The sequence below is a fragment of the Coptis chinensis genome, chromosome 7 (assembly GCF_015680905.1).
Source record: "Coptis chinensis isolate HL-2020 chromosome 7, ASM1568090v1, whole genome shotgun sequence".
Classification (NCBI taxonomy): Eukaryota; Viridiplantae; Streptophyta; class Magnoliopsida; order Ranunculales; family Ranunculaceae; genus Coptis; species Coptis chinensis.
This window is the reverse complement of record NC_141462.1, coordinates 81283448-81310480: the sequence shown is the minus strand read 5'-3', so window position 1 is coordinate 81310480 and position 27033 is coordinate 81283448. Positions and strand designations below refer to the sequence as shown.

The 27033-nt window shown below is 37.8% G+C and overlaps 1 pseudogene; it reads right to left on the bottom strand.

The window, feature by feature from the left end:
• Window positions 1-8555: 8555 nt before the first annotated feature.
• Window positions 8556-9830, bottom strand: LOC147489273 (putative phospholipid-transporting ATPase 9 pseudogene; annotated as a pseudogene).
• Between the last annotated feature and the right edge of the window lie 17203 nt (window positions 9831-27033).

Here is a 27033-nt window from a genome sequence, read left to right as displayed (position 1 = left end):
TTAGGCTTCGCAAAATGGGTAAAGGGGATACGATGGTGGTGTCTAGAAGACCACAAGTTCCCCGGTCACCGAGATGTTACGTTTGATGAGACTTTCGTGTTATCTTTCAAGCAGCCGCAAAAGAGTCGCGTAATGGTGAGTCTATAGAAGTTCAAGCCCGGTGAGCTTGAGTTGTCCGATCTGTGAGATGACTGGTTGGTTCATGATGAGGTACCAAATCATGGAACCTCACATCAACAAGAAGAAGAGCAAAAGCATCCACAACTTGTATTGGCTGACCCTAGGCCAAAGAGACAAGTTAAAGAAGTGCACAAGTATGGGCACGAGAAGCCGGTGAAACACTATGGTTAGGTGGATTTAGTGGCATATGCACTGAATATCGAAGATGATGAGCCATATAGTTTCAAGGAAGCTGTTAGAGATGCTCATTATAGAGATTGGTTGGTTGCTATGCAAGAAGAAATGGAGTCTCTTGATAAAAATCACACATGGGACCTAGTTTTATTGCCAAAGGGCAAAAAGACTATCGACAGTAAATGGGTGTTCAGAAAGAAAGAGGTCCTTCCTGAGTCCGACAGTACTGGGTATAAGGCAAGAGTAGTAACAAAGGGTTTCTCACAGAAGGAAGGAGTCGACTACAATGAGGTATTTTCCCCAGTGGTCAAACATACTTCCATTCGTGTGTTATTGAGTTTAGTTGCTCACTTCGACTTGGAGTTAGAGCAACTTGATGTGAAAACTGCTTTCTTGCATGGGGACTTGGAGGAAGAGATCTATATGAGACAACCTGAAGGGTTTGTTGTTGCTAAGAAATAAGATCATGTATGCAAATTGAATCGGTCACTGTATGAGTTAAAGCAATCGCCCAGGCAATAGTACAAGCGCTTTGACACATTCATGATGCAACATGAGTACACCCGAAATAAGTATGACTATTGTGTTTACTTTCGTAGACTTCGTGGTAATGACTTCATCTATCTCCTGCTTTATGTGGATGACATGTTTATTGCTTCCAAAAGCATAGTGGAGATAGACAAGTTAAAATCTCAACTTAGCTCTAAGTTTGAGATGAAAGACTTAGGTGGAGCCAAAAAGATACTGGGCATGGAGATTGACAGAGATAGGAAGAACCGATGGATAGTTGTATCTCAGAAGAAATACCTTGAGAAAGTAATTTCTCGATTTGGTATGGAGAATGCAAAGTCGGTTTCCACACCTTTAGCTGGGCATTTTAGGCTTTCAGCTAAGTTCTCTCCTAGTTCGGTGGAGGAACAAAAACATATGGCTAATGTTCCTTATGCAAGTGTCGTGGGCAGTTTGATGTATGCTATGGTGTGCACACGCCCAGACATTTCACAGGCAGTTAGTGTTGTAAGCAGGTATATGGAAAATCCTGGGAAGCAGCATTGGGAGGTAGTGAAATGGATATTAAGGTACTTGAAGGGTACCTTAGATGTGGGATTAGTTTATGGTGGAGGCACTTGTTATGTCAGTGGGTATGTGGATTTAGATTATGCAGGTGATCTAGATAGACGACGATCGACTACTGGTTATGTGTTTATGATGTATAGTGCACCGGTTAGTTGGAGGTCTATGCTACAGGCTACAGTTGCTCTATCTACTACTGAGGCAGAGTATATATATGGCAGTGGTAGAGGCAGTGAAAGAGGCACTATGGCTTCGAGGTCTTCTGGATGATATGGGTATTGAGCAAAACAGTATTGCTTTGTATTGTGATAGTCAGAGTGTTATTCATTTGGCGAAGAACCAGATTCATCATGCTCAGACCAAGCATATTGATGTCTGTTATTACTTTATACGGGCCTTGAGGATGGTGATGTAGCACTTGAGAAAGTGGACACCCATGACAATCCTGTTGATATGTTGACAAAGGTTGTCACCGGAGTTAAGTTCCAACACTGTTTGGACTTGCTCCAAATCCTACATGCTTGAATGAGCCCTTTGTGGGCATGGCCCTTCGGGGCAGTTGACTGCGAGTCTTCCTTATTGGATGTGTTTGGCTCGGTTTTATGTGTTAAAACCTCACCGAGGTGGAGAATGTAGAGAAAAAGACAAAGTTTTCTCTATTTAGGCTTGAGCGCACCCTGCGCTCGACTTCACCTTGCCGAGAGCGCGGGTCGCCCCCCATCATATTTCAGCACGAATTTGACTTATTTCGGAAGTTTTCTGAAATAGTATAAATATAAGTTTTTTCTGTAGAAACCTAACTTTTCCAAAACCAAGAAAGAGAGAGATTAGAAGTGAACAATTCTTTGTGAGTTGAGTGTTCATTCTTTGTGAGTGAATTGAGAGACTTGTAATCTGTTACTCCGGACATGTAATAAAGCTTGGAACTCGCAGTGTGGACATAGGCAAATTGCCGAACCATGATATATCTCATCTTGTGGTTTGTTTTTCTTTTACATTAATTGTTTTACTTTATATGCTTGTTATTTGATATTAAGAAGTGTTGAGATATTATTTGGAGGGTGTTGAAGTCTTGTCTATTGAGAAGGATCAATCCTTGTGTAGGATTGATCTATTTGTTGTGGGTAACGTTGTTTCTGCAGTTATTTATTCACAACAAATCTATTGCCAATTCTTGGTCTTACGGCGAGATCTCTGACCAATACTCACTATGGCCGACTAAATTAGATCGGGAATAAGTCCTTGAAGCTTTCTCACTTTAAAGGATAGACCTCTAGATTTCTTCGGATTTTGGAGACCCAAGAGTTAAGGCAACAAGCAAAAAAGTATATAAAAAGAAGTCTTTATTGATATGGACAAGCTTATATAGGTGTATATGAACTATCGTTCATTAGGACTCAAGCTATGGAGAGACTACTACATCTTCATACAAATTATACTATTGGCCGAGAGCCTAATTGGCTTGTCTTGTTCTAAGAACAATGACAGAAAAACACCTTAAAATTTAGGTGGAGTTACCAAAATGATAACAAGTAATATACAACTTGGTTCTCACCCAACAGGGGATCGTTCCAGTTGTAAGATATTCAAAGAAAGTTGTTCATCAAGATCTTGAATTAGCAAGGTTAATTCTAGTACCAGATTTAGTAGATTCTTCTATTGAATCAGAATTAATAATTCATGATAATATTTTATGGATTAGAGAAGAAGTTCATATTTATGAACATACTCATTCCAATATTGAGTGACAAAAGTCATGCCCAACGTTTTGAAAATGGAATCAATGGGTAGTATACTGAAAGGATCTTCACAGATTGATCTCGCATACCTCTTGCTAAGATCTACATCATGAGTAAATTTTCTCAAATGCTAAGATCTAGATGTAAAGAAGTTACTTATGATATTTCTTACATCAATTTGGGTAGATTATATTTACTTGAACATGAAGATTATATTCTACTTTGCCATGATGATGTTGCTTATTCCTGTTTAAACAATTTAGGAATTGCTAAATATATCATTGATGCAACAAGAGAAACAGATAGTTCTGATTCTCAAGAAGTTGAACATCGATAGCTTTATGAGAGAACACTTTGACTAAAATGTTAGCCAAAAGATTTGTAAGCTATTCACCCAAACAGATGACTAGTTCATCAAGTACTAGAGTTTTGAACAACTCGCAAACAGAGGTAGAACCAAACCTCGAACTTGATCATAGTTCTGAAGGAAAGTACTATGTTGTATTCCGAGGGAAAAACCGGGAATATATACTCAAGGGATTTCTCGTGATGAACAAATAACAAGAATAGATGATCATTAAGAATATAAAAGTTAATTACCCTGAAGCGTTAAAAGCTTTTAACAAATATTTCAGGCAAAACTTAGAATGACTTTTAAAATAATAGGGTCATTAGTTTCCAAGTTTATAGATCTCTTTTAGATCAAACTCTCAAGGAGCCTTTGTGCACCTTCTTTATATATATATTATAGCTCTCCCCTCATCAATTGAGGGAGAGTTTTGAGAGTGTCCACAAGTAATTACGATAAAATAGGAACCAAAGCTAATTACGACTTAACCTGCCTAAAAAACCCACGATTTTTCCCAAAGAAAAAAAACACCCCACTGACTAAAATTAAAAACAATAACCCTAGAGATTCTCTTCATAATCATTTATAAAGATGGATATGCCTGTGCCGGGACTGATGGTAAGAGAAACTCTAACAGAGTTTTTGTTTTGTTTGTCCACGATAAAAAAAAGGAAACAACATCTAACAGAGAATCTTTTTTTTTTTAGAATTCACGGCAAACAAAACACTCTATTCATTGTTGATCACACTCTCTCTCTATCTCTGATCGAGATGCTCGATGCTGCTGATGCTATTGATCAAATTGGTATTTCCCCAAATCACTTATGCATTCCTTGAATCAATTACACATTATTATTTTTGTTGATGCATTGTATGCTATTGTTTCAATTTCTTTCTACTGACTGTTGTGGTTTGCTGACGACTGATTGATTTTTTGCTACTGATTTCTTTATTTTCTTTTAATACTTGATTTTTGGTTATTTATTGCTATAACATTGTTATTTATAAAGAGAATGCTAGAAATTTATTTCTTATAAATTTGTTTGCCACCAATTGTTTGGAGAAGATGCACTCATGAAGAAAATATGCGGTAGATTTATGTTATATTCCTTTATGGTTCATGTGACGAGTGCTATGTTGCCTTCTTTTTCATGGAATCATATGCAATCTTTAGTTTGAGGTGGTCTATGAGTCAAATTAATTTTTTTTTTTTTCTTCCTTCCATTGACAAACTTTTGAATTGAAGTTTTTGAAAGAGTGGTTTTCGGTTGTTGCTCTCTCTCTCAAAATGGAAAGTCGGTTAATTTAAGCAACTTAAATGAGACTATTAGCTTGATGATGTGTTTATATGATTTGATCAGTGTGAAATGGTTATTTATTCGAATTTTTGGATCTTAATTCAATTGCATCGAGCCTATTGGAATTGATGTTTTGTGTGCTGGTTGATTTTGATGAAAATTGTTGTTAAAGCCATTTGCTAAGGAAATGCACTTATGAAGCTTTCGGTGTTACTGCTTAAATCAGATGGGTAATTGTTCATAAATTTGTCTATTAATTTTGGCTATTTCAGATATTAGTTCGAGCCACTTAAGAGGTTATTTCAAGAGTTTTCTCATTTATATCTGGAAGTAATTTGCTTATAGGCGCAACAATCAAAATGTATCCATCACATTTAAGTAATGGATTCCATGCCAAGAGTCAACTGATTATTTATTATTATTTTTTCCCTATTTTGTCTGTTGCTGCATATATGTCATCCCGAAGAAACATTATTGTTCTATATGGGATGATCAGACATTGAGTGTGTGTAATTTCCTGTGATGAGAATGGTTTATGCATGTACGTCATCTTTAACCTTAAAGTTTATCGTTCGAGGACACAAACTATGTTATTGATCCCTAATTTGCAACACAAGATAGTGTACCATATTATTTGAGGTATTATTTATCTTACTGTGGGCTTTGTAATTGCATAAAAATGGGTATGCTTGGTTGGGGGGTATGCTTGATTGGGTATTTTATTAGGATTTTGTTGCTGGATTGGGTATTCCAAAACATGTGTTGACATCCATGTTATGCACTCATATCAGGTATGCATCCCCTTATTCTCTTTCTTTTCAAATGATTAGTTGTAGATTTTGTCGTTTGGTCATTGTCGCTTTAGTTTTGTTCCAATAAATTGTTAGGGTTTACAAATGAAATAGCAAAAAGCCAATTGAATCACAAATGATTGAATTAAAAATATGGAATAGTAGTATGTATTAGAGTTCAATTTTGACTTGATCGGTTTCGAGATGTATAGTTTCCTCATTAACGTTTTTAGTAAACATTGTTTATCAATCGAGCTTTCATAAACATAACCCACCAGCATGTCCGCAATGGATTCAATATCTCAGGTTCTTTTTTGTGATGTACGTTACATTAACCTAATTAACCGATAGTTAGAAGTGGCATCAAGATGACATGTTATCCTTAATGTCAATCCAGACAAATTTGGATATGAAAAACTGTAAGGCTTAATCCTTACATCATCTCTCTCAACCTTTATATTGAGATTAGGTTTAACGAGTAGAGTGTGTTGGAGCTTCCAACTTCCCGGTACTATATGCTATGTTCGGCTTCACAACTTAAAATTTTGGAATTGTTTTACGATGGACTTCCTCTAGGTAATTCCAAGGTGGTCAAAATTGTGTTTGAAGTATTATTCTAAATTTCAGTTCATATATGTCCACAGAGGTGTTTTTGCTTCATGTGGTTTTCAGAAGATGCATGTGTGGCAAGATGGTTTTATGTATTCCATTGCTTGCATAAAGCCTTTACCTTGAAAAGGTCTTCGCAAGTTTTTTCTTTTTGTCCATTGTGATTGAAAGGTAATGAGCAAGCACCCGGCCTTGGTACTCTTAATTTCAAGCACCATGGTACACTTTTAGAGGCACTAGACTATCTATGTAACTATTTGAAACTTTAGATTATCATTGTAAGTATTTTCATACCTACTCTTCTAGAAGAGTTATGCCCATATAATCGGATCTTTGAACTGTGATGAAGTAAATCATGATTAGAAATCAATTAGCAATTTATATATTGCACATTTTAAATGTATATATGACCAATTATAGACGAGTCTACAAGGACTGTGTTAAGAAAGAGATGTGCTTCCAGATATTCAAAATTAACATTGACTATATTGATACTTTTAACAAAATTGGTGATCGAACCTATGTGCTAAGTGTCAATGGAAGAAACCCAGTAGAAAGATATTGAAGTTCAATCAAATGTGAGTTTCCGACCATGGGTTTCATGATTTACTTTTATATATCTTTGATTCTCCGATATGGGTATATTTGATTTCTTTATTGGCAATGTTTTCCTATAATCAAATCTACAAACTATGCTATGGGTGCTTCACTTTTTTTCTTCTTTGTTTATCTTTCTGATATATATATTTTGGTGGTGTTTGAGTTGTTCTTTAACACAGGATTGATTTGGACAGATGGCTAGAATTTCATGGCACTTCATTGCAAGCATAGCCATATAAAATGAAAAAAAATGTCATTTCATGCTAAATATAAGATGTCTTTATGAGTTTTCATATTTGAAATGTTGTTATGTATGTGACCTTAGTCGTTAGCTCAAGCATAAACCTTTTATTCATTAATTTTATCTTATCGTGAGTATGCATCTCTTTTCTTTTCACTTCAATTTTTCTAATTATTCAATTTGGTTGTTGTTGTTGGATAAGCTACTTTAGGAGAAAACTTGAGTATCACATTTCTCTTCTTTTATTTGCCTTTAGTCGGGTCATCAAGTGTTCAGATATATATAAACAAACATTACATTTAGTGATTTGCTAACTTTTTAATCTTCTTAATTGTAAATGAGCTTGATTGGGGGAATTAGTTTAGTCGTGTGACATTGAAGTTGTTTGATTTTATCATTTCAAGATTTATAATCGGTTCTAACAAGAAATATATTTTCCCAAACATGCAAGTGGTGTTCATTTTTTCATCAATTACCTATGTTTTTCTTTTTCATTTCTTTTCGGTGTATGAAGCTTGACGGGGAAGCATTTATGTATTTTCGCTACAATTTGTCGTACTTAGGTTGGTATGATGGCATTGTTATTGTTAGTAATGGTACAAACATTTAATGTATTTTGGCTACAATTTGTCATACATATATAGGCTGGTGTGATGGCATTGTTATTGTTAGTAATGGTACAGATAATGGCGTGGACTAATTTATGCTGAAGTATTCACAAGGAGCCAACCGTAGGGAGATAGTGGTGTATCGGTTTAGAGCATACATAATGTAGGCGGGCATTAGAAATAGCACTAGAAAGTCTTGGGATTGCTGGGCCAGACTTCAATAGGAACGACCAGAACCAGCCCAAGCATCGTCCTTCTCTTCCCAAACATGGACCGTACCCTTATATTCTCTAACACATCTCAACATGTTATTGCTTTAGAATCTATGATCTTTTCTTTGTTATGTTATTGGTTGTCGCCGAAATGATTTTCAACTATCTTCTGCTGCTACAGGTGAATTTTATACTTCTCCAGGAGTCAAGAGTCGGGTATATCATTGACACCTATTCTCTGGTTTGTGTTTCAATTTCTACTTTACTACTCCAGTACTGTTTTTAGCATATGGCTTCCATGTACTTTCAGTTTAGGTCTGGTTTCTGATTTGTTTAGGAACAACTTGATACGTGCAACCAGTTTAGATCGTATGAAAGCGATTGGGATGAACTGAAAGCTATGTTTATGACAGGTACAATTCATAAATTCCTATTCCTATACTTGCACTCTAAGCCACAAAATAACATAATCTCCTTTATAAAATGTGATGAACATTTAGTAATCCTTAAGGTTTACGTGCTCACTTTCTCTCGGATCAGTTTTGTACTTAAAGGCGAAGTTAACAAACTATTTGCTCCGCAATAGCCTACCACTTTTGTGAAAATGACTATCATCTATGAGCATAAACACTATGATTATGATCATGGCTTTTATGATCCAGATGACATGGGAATTTTATCAAAAAAACAGATGGGCGGAAGAATGGGTAGCAGAAGATGCTAATCAAAAGAAGAAAATGGTAAAGCAAGTCCATTCACAGGAACAAAAGAATACCGCCTTGATGAAATCTGACTTGGAGGAGGTGTGTATTTGTGTTGATATGAAGATACACTGTGTCCTCATTTTCTTTGGCTTCTGGATCTTGCTTATGCTCTTGTAGTAAAACCTACTGTCGTTAGCCGAATAGATCTTTGACGCACCATGTTGCAGTATTCAGGATCATTAGACTGACCCTCCTGTCTTATCCACTGAATCATTTGATGATACATGGGGAAGAAACGCATTGTAATTGCTGAAAATGAGTAGTAAGGAATAACCGCAGCAATCACCACAAACAACACAAGGAGCCAGTAAGATGGTGTAGGAGAACAAGCTTCAAGAAAGACTCTATAGGCATTTGTTGATAGATTGGGAGGCATAGAACCATAGGCCAAGGAGAAGAGGTACCAATTAAGAACGCTACAGTGTGAAGTAACTGAGAGAGATTGCCATCTGAACGTTTACAACCCAGACAACACAAGTATACATTGTGGTTCCCATAATATCCATGCCAACAGTCTCGCCACCTTTGCGAAAGGCCTGGCAAGCAAGTGCTTTAGTGCAGAAAAAGAAAATAATGACGGCACTGGTCAGCCCATTGAACATCCAGCCAAGTGTCCGTCGCCACTGAAAAGTACATTCAAACACCTTCTTGATACAAGAGGGGAAACCCGACAAATCAAAGAGATAATTATGAATATCATTCATCACCTTAACTTGACAATCAAAAACAAGTCGATAAAGGAAATACCTTGATACAAAACCGTCGTAAAACATCTTGGTCTAAAATTCCCCAAAGCAAGAGCTGGAAGTGCAAGATGAATAAGACATTGTAAAAGGACAAATACCAATCATTATATGCAGCCCGCAAAGAGAATGACGATATGCCTCGAACAAGAATACAAGAACAATCGAATCGCGACATTTTTGTAGAAAAAGTAGCAAATCTGGCAGAAAGGCAAAACCACAAAGTGCACTTAGTAATTTACTTTGTTACATCAATTCTTGGAAGTGCAATGATACTTGAGATGATAACCAAGATTTCACAAACGTATACAAAAACACGCCGTAAGTTTCTGATTTATGCAATCAAAGAATCAGGCTTAAAGCATAACAGAAAGAATGAAACATCAAAAAGTACCATAGTTGAAATCCTTCTATAACACCAATGTCCGTGCATATGTAGCAAGCAGTTATGTCAAGTGACATTGCAATATAGCCTAGCACTTTTGTGAAAATGACCATCATCTATTAGCATAAACACTATGATTATGATCATGGCTGTAATGATCCAGATGACATGGGAGTATTATAAAAAAAAAAGATGGAAGAATGGGTAGTAGAAGATGCTAATCAAAAGAAGAAAATGGTAAAGCAAGTCTATGTGTAGTTTGGATTTACCTGTTTATGTGCTTTTTTTTTAAGCTTACAAATATTCGTTAGTTTTGGATATGATGAACTTATTTGTTTATGTGGCATGTGAGAGTCTATTCACTTGCTGTGAAACAAATATTTATTTGGTTTTGATTATGAACCATACCATATTTCATACTGTTGTATTGAGTTCTGCCTGTTAAGACAGATGTATATCGAGTCATAATTATTTAGTTTGTTTCGTATCATGATTCGTGAGGCAATTTTCATCTGTCAGTGTTGTATCCTGTTTTGCCTATTTATTTGAAAACAATTTGAAATTTGGAAGTTCATTTGTAGGGTTGTGGCTGAGTTTTCTAAATCTACTTCTTGAATTGCTCCAAGATAAACGAAGCAAGCATTTATGCATTACCAAGCCAGGAAACCAAATTCGAGATCAAATGTGCAGCTATGAGGATGATCATGCCATTGGAATCCTTGAGTCAATGCAGAATCAATTCAATATAAAAGCTCACCTTTTGACGTAATCACTTTCTAATTTAATATTTTGTCGAAATATTCAACTATAAAGTAATATTTAGTTTACACAAAATGCCAAAATGTTCTTTCCATTATCTTCCTAACTAGCACTCTCTTCCCACATCTATACTGCGTCACTTCTTAACTGGATGTTTCTTCCAATCCTCTTTACTTTGTTCACTAAATGAAATGGAATTTCTAAGTCCCTAAATTAATTACAAACTGGATTGAAATTAGATAAAATCCCTAATGATAGTTACTGTTTTTCTTCGCTTTTACGAGCGAGCAGCGTTGATACCGATATCATTTGGATCATTTTATCTTGGTTGTTTGGAGTGACAAAATAAATAATTTTAGAACAAGGAAAAATACTTCATTCTCATTGAAGTTGGTTCCTATTATATGTACTAGATTGATGCACGTTACATAGAAGGATAATATCGTCAATCTCTACTAAAAAAATAGGGGTAAAATAGTCAACAAAACCAAGAGATTTAGAGATACACAAAAAAAAATTATCACTGTTGCGGGACTGTAGATGAGGGTCGCAAATTTTGAAGTAGTTTAGATATACAACTTTTACATGCATTGCAGGACATCTAAAGTACGGAGTTGGAGCTTGGAGGCATTGAACTGAAGAAAACTACTGCCTTTGATTTAGTTTCTTTTAATTCACTTTCGTCTTGAGTAGTTGATTTTTTCAAAATGAACAAGTGCTGAAGGATGTATTGCACACGTTGGTAATTTGTGGTAGGTGTGTCTGTGATGCCAAATAATATTTTAATTTATGCAAGACTAAATAGGTTAATTAATGTTGTATCTTATTCACCTTAGTTATAATATTATAGAAAAGTGAAAAAGAAAAATATAATAAGTACACATTTGCTCTTATGCAGCCTAAGATTTGTCAACTATGAATTATATTAATCAATTGTATGTTACAATCCAAGTATTTTGTAAGGTTAAGTAAAGTTATGAGATTAAAGGCAAATTTGTGTGGTCTTGACTCCTTTCGAAATATTTTTTCCTTGGATTTACTTTATTATTATATTTATTTTGCTTAGTTGCTATTTTCCCCGCTATTTTTAAGGTTTTCTTTATTTATATGTAAACAAAACACCTATATGGATTTGACCACTTAATATCTATAGTTTTATTTTGTTGGTGATTAAAAGTTTTTTTTTTAGTTTATGTGATGGTTTTAGTGGATCAGATCAGACTATTGAAATGACTCATCACATGTCATTTCAATGTATTTTTATAAGTTTTTGATGATCCCAAATAATTAAAATCATACATAACTACAATATTATCATTTGATAACTAATAGAAGTATTTGTGAATTTGATTTTTATTGCTATTTTTTGCAGAGACACTGCAAGAGGATCTACGTACATAGTTGGCTATTATAGATCACCTTGATTAATCAACGGGAAATCAGAAGCTTGATGCAAAACACTCATGAGACAAAAAAATTGGATCAATCCCAAAGCACCCACGGGACAGGAAAACAGAAGCCTGATGCAAAAGAATTGAATCAATCTCAAAGCACCCACCAAACGGGAAATCAGAAGCTTGAATAATACTATACTTACAATGTCTAAGGTTCGAGCTTATTGTATCCAACCAACCAAGAACGCCCAATATAACAAAATATCAAGTCTTTTTCATACACATTGTCCATTTGAAGTTTTTGGAGCAAGCTAAACCACTAATGCATTTGTTTTATCATGATTTTACCATGTTTCTTGAAGAACATTTTTGTTTGAATTGTACACCCATGAGGCGCTAATTATAGCATAAATTCCAATTGTATCATGACTATGACTTTTTTCTAATGGCAAATGTCTCTTATAAAAAATATAAAGATGAAATTTCAAACGGGATCGTTACCAAAAGTCCAACATACATAGTCTTACTCAGAGAACAAATAATCCAAACTCACTCACTCTCTTTCTAAAAAGTCTGAAAGTGTTAATAGAAATACGATTATGACAATAAGCAGGATTAATGCACCATAAGTATGCAAAAACTGTAAATAGGCGCTACCATGTGTAACAGTTCAACTCAATCTTGAAGGGTTCAAATTTATATTTTAAAATAATATTATTAAATGGTACCCGTTCGTAGGACGGGTTTGAAAACTAGTTTTGTCCTATGTTACAGGTAGGAGAATCACATCCTCACCTTGTCCATATGACATGTTTCGACCCCCACCTACGTGGAAAATGTCTATTGGTAGGGATCTCCACTTTATTCATTTAATCAAGAGGGCTAAGACCCAATTTGTAATAGCATAGATTAATATATATGCTCATTAACTCATGTGTCTAGGGCTGAACCCTAGCCACATGGCTTGCCACTTCCGTACATTAATTTATGTCCAGATTTATTTCTTATCAAAGAGATAATTATCAATTAAGAGTTATATTCAATTACAATTACTTAAGCTACAAGAAGTCTTTACTCTATGTACACATATAAATATCAAACTATTTTTCATAAAGAACTACGTTCTTGAGACTTGATCCTATCGATAATTTGGGTACATAGGCAACCGAAAGGTACAATCTCATCATTCTCTTGATCACCATCCTTTTCACTATTTTTCTATGTTATTCACCTCTTTCGTCATCACTTAGTGTTTTGATCATATTTGGTCTGAAACACCGACATGAGCAAACGAAGATTTAGCTTATGTTCTTAATACACTAGTTGATTTAGTGTTACTATCCGCACAACAAAGTCTTTGATGCTATGACTAAAATTAACAAAAATCAAAGAACATTGAAATCTAAAACAGATGAGTCAATTGATCAACTCGAACAAGTTCTAAAGAGATTAGATAAGAAACTAAAATCTGATACAAGTCAGTCTAGTAACTCTGGCACAGACAACTCGGAACTTTTATCTACAATAGTCAAAGGGATAAAAAATGCAGAAAACAGATTAGCCGAACTAGAGAATAATGGTGAAAACTTACAAACTCTAGTTAAGTTATCAAACCCAGAAGAATTAAAAAGAATGATAGAAAATTCTTCAAAGAAACAAAATAAGGAGTTAGTTTCAGAATTAACTAGCCTTAAGTTTCAGGTCAAAGGATTAATCGAAGAGATAAAATTTGACCTAGATAACCCTAAGCCAACAGAGATTAGGACTGAAGAAAATTCTAAACAGATCCTAGAGCTTAGTGAATAGGTTAAGGCCGTTATGCCCCTAGTCAAATACTGCAAAGAAATGCTTGATAGGGTAGAACAAACACTAAATTAAAAGTGGTACAAAAGCGTCTTAGCTAAATGGAACAAGTAGTTAAGAAAACAACGCAATCAGTTTTACAGGATTATCTCGAAGGAATACCAATCTCTCGAGAATTATCTGGCAAGGTTGATTAATTCAAACCAATGGCTAATTACTGTTATGAGTATGGAACTCAAAGAACAGCAAGTTAGAATTAGAAAGACAAATGAGAAGCTAGAAAGCATCCTAGACTATCTCAAAGAACTAAAAACTGCTAGCCCAGAGTTAGAAGGAATAACTCGGCAGTTTGCAAAAGTTCAAGCATCTGATAAAGAGTTATCTAACCAAATGGATAAGATAGCAAGTCAGATAGCTAACATCCAAGTCGGCAAATATGAGAAGCCACAACCTTAATTTGGATGGACTAAAGCTCCAGTAGATTTATCATGGCTTTACAAGTCAGATAAGCCTGCAACATGAGTTTAATTGACAAACTCAAGGAGAAGTTTTCTTTCAAAGAAAACAAAACACACAGTTTTTATCAGTTGTATGATAAGATTATCTTTGAGGAAGTTGATTGTGTGGACCCTCATAAATGGTCCACATGGCATTACCTGATCCTCTTCTTTTGTGGCCTCATTGGATCGACTTGTGCAGTGAGACATCCAACTCGACAAAATGCTCAGTAGTACAATGCCGCTATGGACCAGTTGGGAATGATCTCTGGACATGACACCCAGACTGGACCCTACATATCTGCAGGCCTAGCCCTGGTTCGTAGCCAGGGCCCAACATGGCATGTGGGCCAAGCCTCACTATAAGCCCGTGATCAGATGAAAACAAGGCCCAACCAGATCTGACAGAATCTAGAGATTTGGACTCTATCTAATGTAACTGAAAATTAAGGATAAGGATCTATATCCAGAGATTCTCTATCCAATGTAACTGAAAATTAAACTAGGATAATGATCCATATCCAATGATTCTTTAGTTTTCCAGACTGTTACATAATGAAGAGTTTTCAGCAACATAACTACATTGAAAAACTCTATACTCTAGAGATTTTCAGAGAGACTTTCCTCCTCACGGGGTATGTAAGCGACCTTTGACTAAAAAGTGGTTCAGTCTCAACAACAAAAACATTTTTTCTTATGCAACAAGTTCAACAAGGTGCACGAGTTCTGAAATTGTTTTGTAGTAGCGGTGATACTCAGAAGGTGGTGATATTCAGAAAGTCAGTTTTTGTTTTAAGAGTGTCTGGGTAGATCAGTTTTTGTCCCGACATCTTTTGGCGCCGTCTGTGGGGAAAATGGAGCATGAAGCGCAAGATTCAAAAAATTGGTAGTTGGAATCACGTAAACATTATAAACTTTAAATCTGGGTTCTATGCTGAGACTATTGTAGAAGGAGGACTAACTTTTACTGAAGAAGATGAGCGAGGAGTCTACTATCCTCACAATGATGCTGTGGTGATTACAGCATGGGTTGGCATCTGCAGAGTCCAAAGAATTCTGATAGATACTGGCAGCTCTACCTGTATCCTATTCTCTGGATGCTATTCTGTCATAAATCTCGATGATGATCTTATTCAAGAAGATGATACTCCAATTATCGGCTTTAATGGTGCTCCAGCTAAAAAAGTTGGTAAAATTAATTTGCTAGTCACAGTAGGTCCTAAGGTTGTAGGAGTTGACTTTGTTCTGGTAGACTGCCCATCCACATATAATGTCATTCTAGGCAGAGATTGGCTTCATTGAATGCATGCAGTGGTGTCCACTTATCACCAAGCTGTTAAGTTTCCAACAGCAGAGGGAACTTGTAAGATCCGAAGTGACCAGATTGCATCCCTGAAATGCCATGAGCATGCGATGGATGATTATAAAAATTCTGAGGTAAGAGGACACACCATTCTCAACACTGAGCAGAAATAGCAATTACAGCAGGGCTGGACCAGAGCACCAATGAGGGCATCCAAAGCACCTCGAGAGGAACCAACCAAGGAACCTCTAACAGTCGATAAGCTGAAAGAAGTGCAAATAGGAGAAGAAGAAATTCAGACCACCTTCAGCTCTGAAGAACTTTCTGAAACATAGAAAGAAGCTTTGGTGGCCTTATTGAAAAGTAACAAAGTTATCTTTGCTTGGAATCCAACATATATGCCCGGAATTGACCCCAGCGTCACTTGTCATAGATTAAAAGACATCGACCCAAAAGTCAAACCGGTAAGGCAGAAACCACGGAGAATGGCCCCAGACAGGAAACTCTTAGTAAACAAGGAGATTGACAAGTTATTGGAGGCTGGATTTATTCGACCAGTTGAATACCCAACTTGGGTTTCCAATATTGTAGCAGTACCAAAGAAGAATGGGAAGCTCAGAATTTGTGTCGACTTCACAGACATGAATGAAGCTTGCCCACTGCATCCTTATCATATACCCAGAATTTCAGATATGGTGGATGCGACATATGGCTTCAATAAACTATATCTTTTATGGATGCAAGCTTAGGATATTATCAGATTGTACTGCACTATGATGACCAGGAGTATATAGCATTCATCACAGACAGAGGCCTATATTGCTATGTTGTTATGCCATTCGGCCTAAAGAATGCTGGGGACACATACCAAAAGCTTGTTAATACTATCTTTGCTGATCTTATTGGGGTTATTATGGAGGTTTATATTGACGACATGGTGGTGAAGTCAAGCGAAGAATGCGATCATCTTGCTGACTTGCATAAAGTATTTGATCAACTAAAGAAATACAAAATGAGGCTTAACCCTGCCAAATGTTCATTTGGCCTATCTTCAGGCAAATTCTTAGGGTTCATGATGACCCACAAGGGAATTGAAGCTAACCCGGAGCAAATTTGAGCTATTCTCGACATGCCACCCCCTACCTGTAGAAAGGAAGTATAGATGCTCTTAGGTCGTCTTATAGCTCTCGGTGGTTTCATATCTCGATACTCTGATAAATGTAGGCCATTCATTCAGATTTTGAAAGGTGCATCCACCTAGAATGAAGATTGTGAAAAGGCTTTCTCTGAAGTCAAAGCCTACCTTACCTCTCCCCCAATTTTGGTTAGTCCAAAGGCTAGAGAACCTGTAGGAATTTATCTTGCTGCAACTGACTCTGCAGCCAGTGCAGTCATTTTTGTTGATGATTCTGAAGAAAAGCCGGTTCATTTTGTTAGCAAAACACTAACCGCAGAGAAAGTCATTACTCCAAATTTGAGAAAGTCGCGTTGGCCTTAGTACATGCAGCTCAGCTGTTGAAGCCGTATTTTCAGGGGAGAACGGTGAGGGTTTATACTGAGTATCCTCTACGAAAGACCCTCGGCAAACAGGAGGAATCAAATAGGCTGATTAAATGGTCGAGTTACCTCGGCGCATATGATATTGTTTATGAGCCAAGGACTGCATAAAAGGGGCATGCTCTAGCCTCTCTTATGGCAAATTTTCTTGTGGATGACATCCAACTGAGTCCAGAATTAGCAGAAATAGAACAACTTCCTGATCATTCTGTTCAGTTCCCTGCACAAACTGAGGAATTCTCACCCAGTACATCCGATTCTGGGGGCAAGCACATTCTTGACAGTAATCAAGCTCTCTGGACCATCTTCACCGACGGTTCAAAAAATGCATCCGGCTCTGGTCTAGGTTATGTACTTATCATCCCGGAAGGACAAAAAATTGAAAGGTCAGTCAGACTAGGCTTTTCGGCCTCTAATAATGAAGCCGGATATGAAGCTGTTATCTATGGTATGAATGCCGCACTTAAGCTGGGAGCAAAGAACATTCAAATGCTAACAGATTCTCGCTTGGTGGCTAATCAATTTGGTGGTACTTTTCAAGCAAAAGATGAAAGGATGGCAGCATATTTGACAGTCATTCACCAATTGGTTGTGCAATTTGACAAAATCTCCATCAGTCAAAGGCCAAGGAATGAAATCAGGCACGCTGATACACTAGCTTATCTCTTTGCAGCTGTCCAGCTAAATGAACCAAGAGAAATCCAGATTGATTTCCAACAAGAGCCGAGCATCAATTTAAAACCAATGAGACTTCATGAGGCATATGTTATAGTGTAACGCATTGCAAGTCTGTGGTGTTAACACTCGACGAAGAAAAAGAGAACAGGCAGATCGTGCGTCTTCAGAATCTAAAGATCCAGTTGATGCTGAGGATCGCCAGACTTTGGCATCCTTACACAAACAACTCAAAAGAAAGCATCCCACATTCAATGATTCAGATCAAGGAATGAACCCTGGTAACCTTGGCAGTATTGGGGGTGACCATGAAGATATTGGGGGCTACATCATCCCCACTGAAAGCGAAAAGTCTGAATCTGAAGTAGAATCTGAAGAGGAAACTCTTGATGATTTGGAGATAAGGGACTTAGAAATCTTGGCACTAGAAAAATCTGATTGGAGGCTGCCCTTCATGGAGTATCTGAACTCGGGGAATCTCCCCATAGAGAAAGCTTTATCTTAGAAGATTAAGCGAGAGGCATGGAAATTCGTAGTATTGTTCACTAAAGAAAAAGTCACTCGACTTTACAAAAGACCAATGGGATTCGGGCCATAGTTAAGATGTCTTATCCTAGAGCAAGGCAAAATGATACTTAAAGAAATCCATGCAGGTGTTTGTGGGAATCACTTGGGAGGTCACAGTCTTGCCCACAAGGCTTTAACGCGGGGTTATTGGTGGTCGTACATGCAAAGAGACGCAAAACGAATCACTCAAATTTGTGTGCCATGCCAGAAACATGCTAAAGTTGGAAAACTACCAGCCACAGAATTGCACCCAATTCTCAGCCCTTGGCCTTTCTCAAAATGGGGGCTCGACATCATGGGACCTTTGCCTAGGGCACCTGGAAGAGTTAGTTTTTTGTTGGTGGCTACCGACTACTTTACAAAGTGGGTCGAAGCCATAGCTTTGGCTTCAATAACTACTGTTGATGTAAAGCGATTTCTGTGGCGTGATGTTATCTGCAGGTTTGGAGTACCTTCAGAATTAGTATCAGATAACGGTTCCCAATTTGGCTCCACAAAGATGCAACAATTCTATGGGTCTATAAGCATAAAGCACATTTTTTCTGCTCCTTACCATCCTAAAGCAAAGGGCCAAGCAGAGGCTACTAATAGGGTAATCCTAGATACCCTTAAGAAAAGGCTTACTGGAGCTAAAGGCAACTGCGTTCTTCAGCTACCTGCTGCTCTATGGGCATATAGGACTACTCCTAGAAGGTCCACAGGTTTTTCACCATACTCTTTAGCATACGGTGCAGAAGTAGTACTCCCAACAGAAATCATGGCGCCAACAGCCAGAACTGAAGCAATAAAATCTGAGGTTGAAGATGAAGTCTTAGCTTACGACAAAGCTCTTATTGATGGACGCCGAGATATAGCTCTTCAGCAATTAGTCAAATATCAAGAAAACATGAAGCACAGTCATGATAGAAAACTCAGAGAACATGTCTTCAAACCTGGTGACTGGGTCCTCAGAAAAGCCAAGAATTTTGATAACCCGAGCGCGGGTAAGTTTTCTGAAAATTGGGAGGGGCCATTCATTGTGGATAGGTTGGCATCTAAAGGTTCTTATTACTTAAAATCTTTAGCTGGCGATGTCATGATTAAAGCATGGAATGCTTCTCATCTTAGGAAGTTTTTTAAATAAATGATGCACTAAAATCATTTAATAATGATGTGAAAATCTTTCGCTGGCAATGTCACGAGTAAAGCATGGTTTCTCATCTTAGCAAGTTTTTCTTTATATCATGTACAAAGTCATTGAATAACTACTAAGTCCAATGATCATTTGATGTCATTCATTATGTGCCTCATTGAAAGTTAATGTAATACTCAGATAATTAAGATTATGAATTTTTAGCACACTACACTACAAAAATCCGTGTTCAAAGCGCCACGGCCACCGTCAAGTTCGGACTGGTGGTTAACCCCTCCAACTAGACACACTGCAGGTTCAAACCTAAGAGAACCTAGCTGGTATAGACGACTTTGTGATCAAATCTCTATCAGCTTTACAAAACCGGTTCAAATGCTCAAAGATGCCCAATCAAGTGAATTGAAAAAGCCTCATTTTTGCTTGCAAAAATTCCAAGCTCCAACATTTTTGCACTTGGAAGTGCATAGAATACTAAATGCACACTCTAAAGCCCAACTGAATGGCATCAATTGTCTAGCTTGGTACAGACCAGAGCGTCCCTTTTGCCTGTTCAAATCCTTATAATTGACTGAGGTCGGTGATAAGGCAAGTGCTTTGCGAAAAGGCGGGCTTGAAAAATGTCCCATGACGACTAAAGTATCGGGTCCGTATATGGCTTTGACCTCTTGCCCGGCTTCAGCGTGAAACACAAATCCCCAAAGTTCAAAAGCCAACATACGTGAGCGACCGTGGTGTTGGTCCGAATAAATGGCGTCGACCCTCTCGCTCGGTCCTATTTGTGAACCGGGTAACTCCAAATTTTAGGACTTTAAAACCCAAGTCTTTGGATGCAATCTATCCCTTGGAGGCCACCAAGTTTGGATAGAGAACATCGCTTTGGTACGGTTGAATGACATTGATCCTCTCAACCGAAAAACAATATGCATAGAATCAGACTCGTGCATTAACGCCATCTCTCGAAGCTTCATAGCAAAAAGCTCAAATTTCAATACGCTTCAGTAAGCGGGATACTCTTTTATGAAACTGTCCAAGATAACACCTTCAAAGGTTCAACTATATGGACTTATTTATATCTGAGCATTACTACAAAATTGCTCAGTCTGATTACACTACAATTGGGTCATTCTATAGATGCAGCTCACTATCGTTCGATATATATTCTGAGTATGGCGACATGCTCAGCCCGGTTGTATCTATTCAACTGGGTTATTCTACAATGGAATTCTATTGGTGAATCGCCAAACATCAATTCATTATCAATTCTATTTCCTTTTACATTATGTTGGTAAAAATACCTAATTTTACCATTATACACAGTAACTTTCTTATTCAACACTACACGTGAATTGTATCCAGATGTAGTGTTGAAGGGCTGTAGTATATAGCTTTGCTAATATTCAGACCAATACTTTTCAAGTTCTATTTTATTGCCAAGCTGCTGTTGAAGATTTTTCATTTCAGAAAAGTCCATGGGTTCAAAATATCCTTACAGGACATAGGCGTTACTCCTCAACTAGATGCCAGTTTTCCTGCACCACACAACCTGTATTCTCTTCACTCAGATGACGATCACTTTCCATAGCTCGTACAACATTCTAGGACTCCCTGAGCTTATCAACTAAAGTAATAAGTTCTAAGTCTTTAGACGTAATCATCTCACAGACAGTGTTTCTCTAAGTCGACGACATTCCTCTAACAAAGTGATAACGTGGTCTCGTGAACGTTGAGATTCTAGCTCAGCCTCGACACAAGCCTCACGAAAAAGGGTGGAGGACTTAATCAAGACCTCTTTGGCATGCTGAAAAAGATAGTGAAAATGGTACCGAACTGGAACAAGGATCTTTTCTAACTCTTTAGTAGAGCAATTATTCTGCAGAATTGTCTCTCACTCGTGGGTTCCCGGAGTGACTAGAGACATGGATGCCAGTAAAGGCGACTGTACATCATCCGCAGCATCGGGAATAGCATAACGAAAACTCCCTCCATTCACATCGACACTAACATGGTTCTGCTTTCGATGATGACACGGAGAAGTGTGACCTCAACAACACCCTCAGCATGTGGATGTTCTCTAGAGCCTCGCATAGCAACTGGAGAAAGTGGAATAGAAGTAGACTTGGAAATGGTGGCTCGTGGAGAATGCAAACCCGAGCTGTGGGATCTCAAGCTAGGATCAGGATGCCTCGTGATAGTCGGTGGAACATCGTCTTCGTCAGAAGAATAATAGATGTAACACCAACGTCGTGCAGGATTCTCTACCCTATCACCTATGTCAGAATTCTGAGCGCCATCACCCAATGAGCTAGGGAGGATAATATCTGAAGGAGCAATACGTGGAAGCCTCCTCGATGCCATAGGTTTAACACGTACTTCATTTCCCTTTTCGAGCTCCAAAGAATGTCGCATCACAAACCGGCGCGGATGAACAAGGTATCGCGGCAGCCCATGCAACGATTGTATCAGGGTAACTCAAGTCCCTAATAATCTCTGGGAGACCAAACAAGGTTTGAAAGTTATGCTGAACCGCATTCTCATCAACTTAACTCACCACAGCATCAGAAATCCAGGTATTTATTAGAGAAAGAACTAAATTGAGCGGCAGAACAAAGAAAACTATGGACGAAGAAGATAATTTCTTAAGGAGCTCACCTAAAAAATTATTTGGAACATCCATTCCGCAGCCTGCCCAGCCCTGAACTCTGTAGGCTGGTGTATGCCATGTTAAGTAATGAGTAGGGGGATGGGTGAACTTCCTATCTGAAGAAACAAAGTTGACGGTGAAGAAAGGAATGTTCTTCAAAATCTTTTTCTTAGGCCTGAGCATAAGATACATCTCTGTTGTTCCAAGTCTGATGCTATAAGATTGACGGATATAGCGAACTCGGCTCATTACCAAGTAAAACAGGATCATCATCTACCCAAGTGCAAGCCCCCACCAATTTAGCAATCTAGACATCACCTTCCCCAAGGGAAGTCTCAGACCGTACTATAGCTGGGCATAAGAAACAGCTATTTCATTTTTGGCAACCGGGAGTGCCAAGTCATCATGCTTATGTATAACAACATTCTCGGGTATACCAAAACTCTTGTAAAGGCGTTCAGGACGGAACATTGAAGGACCCCGGTTGAGTGGTAAATTGCTTCCAGCAGTCTACCTGAGCATAGGCATAATGTTGCCAGCAGTAGCTTGCTCAGTTTTAGCTTCAGCATCATCCTCACCGTTATCATCAGAATCAATATCGATGGACGGAGCCCTACAAGCAAACATGCCATCGGTTAAAGTGAACATGTTCCCAGCATCAAGCAAATACCATGTGCTCTCTAAGTCTATGACAAGTCTATGAGAATCTTCCAAAAAAAAATTGACTGGTCAAAGTCAACGCTGACGGGTCAAAGTCAGACGTGGGAAGACCATCCAGCCTCAATATGGAGCAGCACCAAATCATTTGTCTAAAGGAGGGTTAAGTGGTCCATCCATGACTAGGGTGGGTACACTATCATTCTTCATCTAGATTACATGCTTATCTAGAAGCAAATATGATGGTAGATGGTTCAAGCCAAACCGTGTGGCATCAGTGAGGAAAAACATGGAATCATTATTTCTTATTTCTACTTACGGAATGAAAAAAGCAAAGGGACGAAGAGGAAGGTGCTGGAAATGAATTTTCGACCCTATACCTTGGATTTTCAGCCACACCATGGCCTCCATTGGTCCTCCTTAGACGCCGAGACTTCCGACGAGGTAGATCTATTACATCATGTCCGCCATGTCACCCACCACCACCATCAATCCTCTTTCCTTTATCTCCATTAACACCACCACTTCCTCTATTAACACCACCACTTCCTCCATTAATGCCCCATTTCTAATCATTTTATTTTCACCCTTATCACCTTTCATGTCCCTTGGGATTTCCATTGTGTTTATCATGGAAGTCTAAGCCTTTGTGGAGAGATGAACATACCCTGAGAATCCTTTTTTGACTTTGGTTTCTCTTAAGTGAAAGTCTTTACTCCAAGTAACCACTGGACAATTCCATTAGATGGATATCATTCCCATCTTCTAAAAATAGAAATATTCTTTATGACTATTTTTAGTTATGATAGGGATACATTTTGAGTTTTGACCTTTATCCATCGAATAAAAACTTATCGGATATATTACGGGTATTTTACGGGTATATCAGCATTGAATGCTTGTTCGAAAGAAACATTATTGATTCTCTTTCTCTTCTCTCGCCACTTGGTCAAATCACAAGAGATTAGATTGGGCAAATGTGGACCCTCATAAATGGTCCACATGGCATTACTTGATCCTCTTCTTTTGTGGCCTCATTGGATCGACTTGTGCAAATGGACATCCAACTCGACGAGTATACACCTCGATGAGACAATGCCGCGTTATGGACCAATTGGGCATGATCTCTAGACATGACACCCAAATTGGACCCTACATATCTATCTCAGGGCCTAGCCCCGGTTCATAGCCGGGTCTAACATGGCATGTGGGCGGGCCTCACTATATGCCCGTAATCGGAATCGATGAAACAAGGCCCGGTTTATCTAGCGGGAATCTAGAGATTTGGACTCTATCCAATGTAACTGAAAATTAAGGATAAGGGTCTATATCCGGAAGATTCTCTATCCAATGTAACGAAAACTAGGATAAGGATCCATATCCGGGGATTCTCTAGTTTTTCGGATCGCTACATAAATGAAGAGTTTTCAAGAATGTAACTACATTGAAAAACTCTATACTCGGAGATTTTCATAGAGACTTGATCCTCCTCAAAAATGTAGGCAGCCATTGAACTAAAAAGTGGTTCGGTCTCAACAACTAAAACATTTTTCTTATGCAACAAGTTCAACAAGGTGCGCCGAAGTTCTTAAATTGTTTTGCAAGAGCGATACTTCGAGGTGGTGATATTCGGAAGGTCGGTTTTGTTTTAAAATGTCCGGGTAGATCAGTTTTGCCTCGACATTGATAATGCGAGCAACTATGCCCTCAAACAATTACCGAAAAGGTTTTATATGAAACCAATAGGTTAACCAGAATAAATCTAAAATAATTTTATTGCAAAACTAAAGATTATTCCTCTCGATAGTAATATAACCATTAAGCATGCAAGCGTGGTGAGTTATATGACGAATTTCGAAAACAAACTGGCTATTTTCATATAGCAGCTGTTCATAAATATGTATGTTTATATCCATGCTTGTTTAGATATAGGTTATGTTGCGAGATGATCTAACAGTTGCTCCTATGAGTCGTACATTTTTGCAAAATTCTGAAACCAATTCAATGTGTGCTTATTCTCCTAAAACTACTACTGTTAGTAAACCGAACGTAATCTTTATTGTTAGTGAACTTTTCTGTCATAAAAGCTATAAGATGTGCTAGAATTTCTAACCAATTTATCACCCTCTTTTTCCAATCCATAATAAATTTGGTTTGTCTGACTTCATCCTCTTGATGTACAAGGATGAGAGCAAGTCCAATGGGGGGCTATATGGGCTACTAAAGGCAAATATAGCACCCCAACCACAAAAATGTCATTCCAATGGGGTTGCTAAAAGGGTCTTAAATTTGGAAGGAGTAAAAAACCTAGCCAAAGTTAATACCTTCACTAGCAGCTACCATAATAAGTTATGGGATACGGACGACATAGTTTCTGCCGTCTGTTGGTTATTTTAATTAAATGGACGGACGGCAAAAACTATGTCGTCCGTATCCTATTTTAATTAAATGGACGGACGGCAAAAACTCTCTAGAGACGTACCATCACCAAAAAACGACAAAATCTCATTACTTTTTTCATATACAAACTCACTCCACTTCATTCCATTCCAATCCATTTCGTTCATGCAATAGAGACAACAATCCACACATCCACTCAACTAAACAAAATTCATTCATTAAACAAATATGATTCAATTCATTCAACTAAACAAAATTCATAGAAGTAAATAAAAACACACATAAAAACAAATTCTAAACTAATTTCCACTCGAATCCTCGCCAGCATTCCTCTTCTTTGATTTACTCGCTCGCTGTGATTCTCGCAATGTCAGTTCTAGCACTTCATATTAACTCTGTGACTCTATCATGTGTCTTGTTCTTCTCTTCTAATGGCTCACCAAAATAATGATAGTATTCATCAGTTGTAGTCATAACCGAATCGAACATCCCATGCATCATTAGCTGCGAGGCATATCGCGCTCTAAGTGTAGCCTACAAAAAAATCAATAACTTTAAGAAAAATCATCACTATAAACCAAATATAATTCAAGTTTCAAAATATAAACCAAATATTAACCACATCTAGAGTGTCAAAATCCGACAAGGTTCGGGAAGATAACTTTGATCAATATGAGGTATATGTATGACGACATGCATTCCCCGAGATGTAATTATGTCATAGCTCCATGGGTTATCCGATCAAAAGGAGCTGGAACAAAAGACTCGTAAAGGACCTTTGAGATGAAGAGTAAGGCTCGGCCGGAGGTGTGGGATACATAAATAACTTCTAATAGCCTTATGTCCCACAAAGTCCATGTTAGCAGCTCATGCATGTTAGCGGGCAATATATGACCCCTTAAGACGCGATCCCAAGAACTATCGTGGTCACCATTTACATCTAAATATAGAGAAGCTTGTGGCCACAAGTCTTCATGCATTCTAAGATAGGACCTCCATTGATCGACTCTTCCCAATGGGCACATATTCTCGGAGGAAGGTGTAGGATGAAAGGTGTCCCAACAATTTGGTGCCAACACCTATCGCCGGGTACCACCACGATGATACCTCCAAACTCAAAGACAATTTGGCACATTGTAAGATTATCTGAATGACGATACCGCGGTGAATCGCCTCACGTAACTAAATATCATCCATGGTATCTCCCTCGTTTTCGATCCCCACCTACGTGGCAAACGTCCATTGGTAGGAGTCTCCACTTTATTCGTTTAATCAACATGGCTAAAGCCCAATTTGCAATACCATGGATCAATGTACAGGCCCATTAACTCATGTGTCTAAGGCTGAACCTTAGCCACATGGCTTGCCACTGATGTACGCTAATTTATGTCCAGATTCATTTCTTATCAAAGAGATAATTATCAGTTGAGAATTATATTTAATCACGTACAGTTACTTAAGATACAAGAATACTTGAGCTACAAGGACACTCTACTCTACCTATATAAATACCAAACTATTTTTCATAAAGAACTACGTTCTTGAGACTTGATCTCATTGATAATTTGGGTATGTAGGCAACCGAAAGGTACAGTCTCATCATTCTCTCGATCACCATCACTTTTCTTACTACTTCTCTATGTTATTCATCTATTTCGTCATCACTTAGTATTTTAATCATATTTGGTCGAAACACTCCTTCCACATCATCAGCATTTAATTGCATATATCTAGTATGAAACCATGGTGTCCACTGTATCGTCAATGCCGACCTAGTCTCGAGTTGGTTACGATCTAAGTGAATATTGTGGCGTCCTTGACCACTTCGGTGATCTTTAAAGTCATTCATTCATGTTCTAATCCATGGGACAATATCATGGT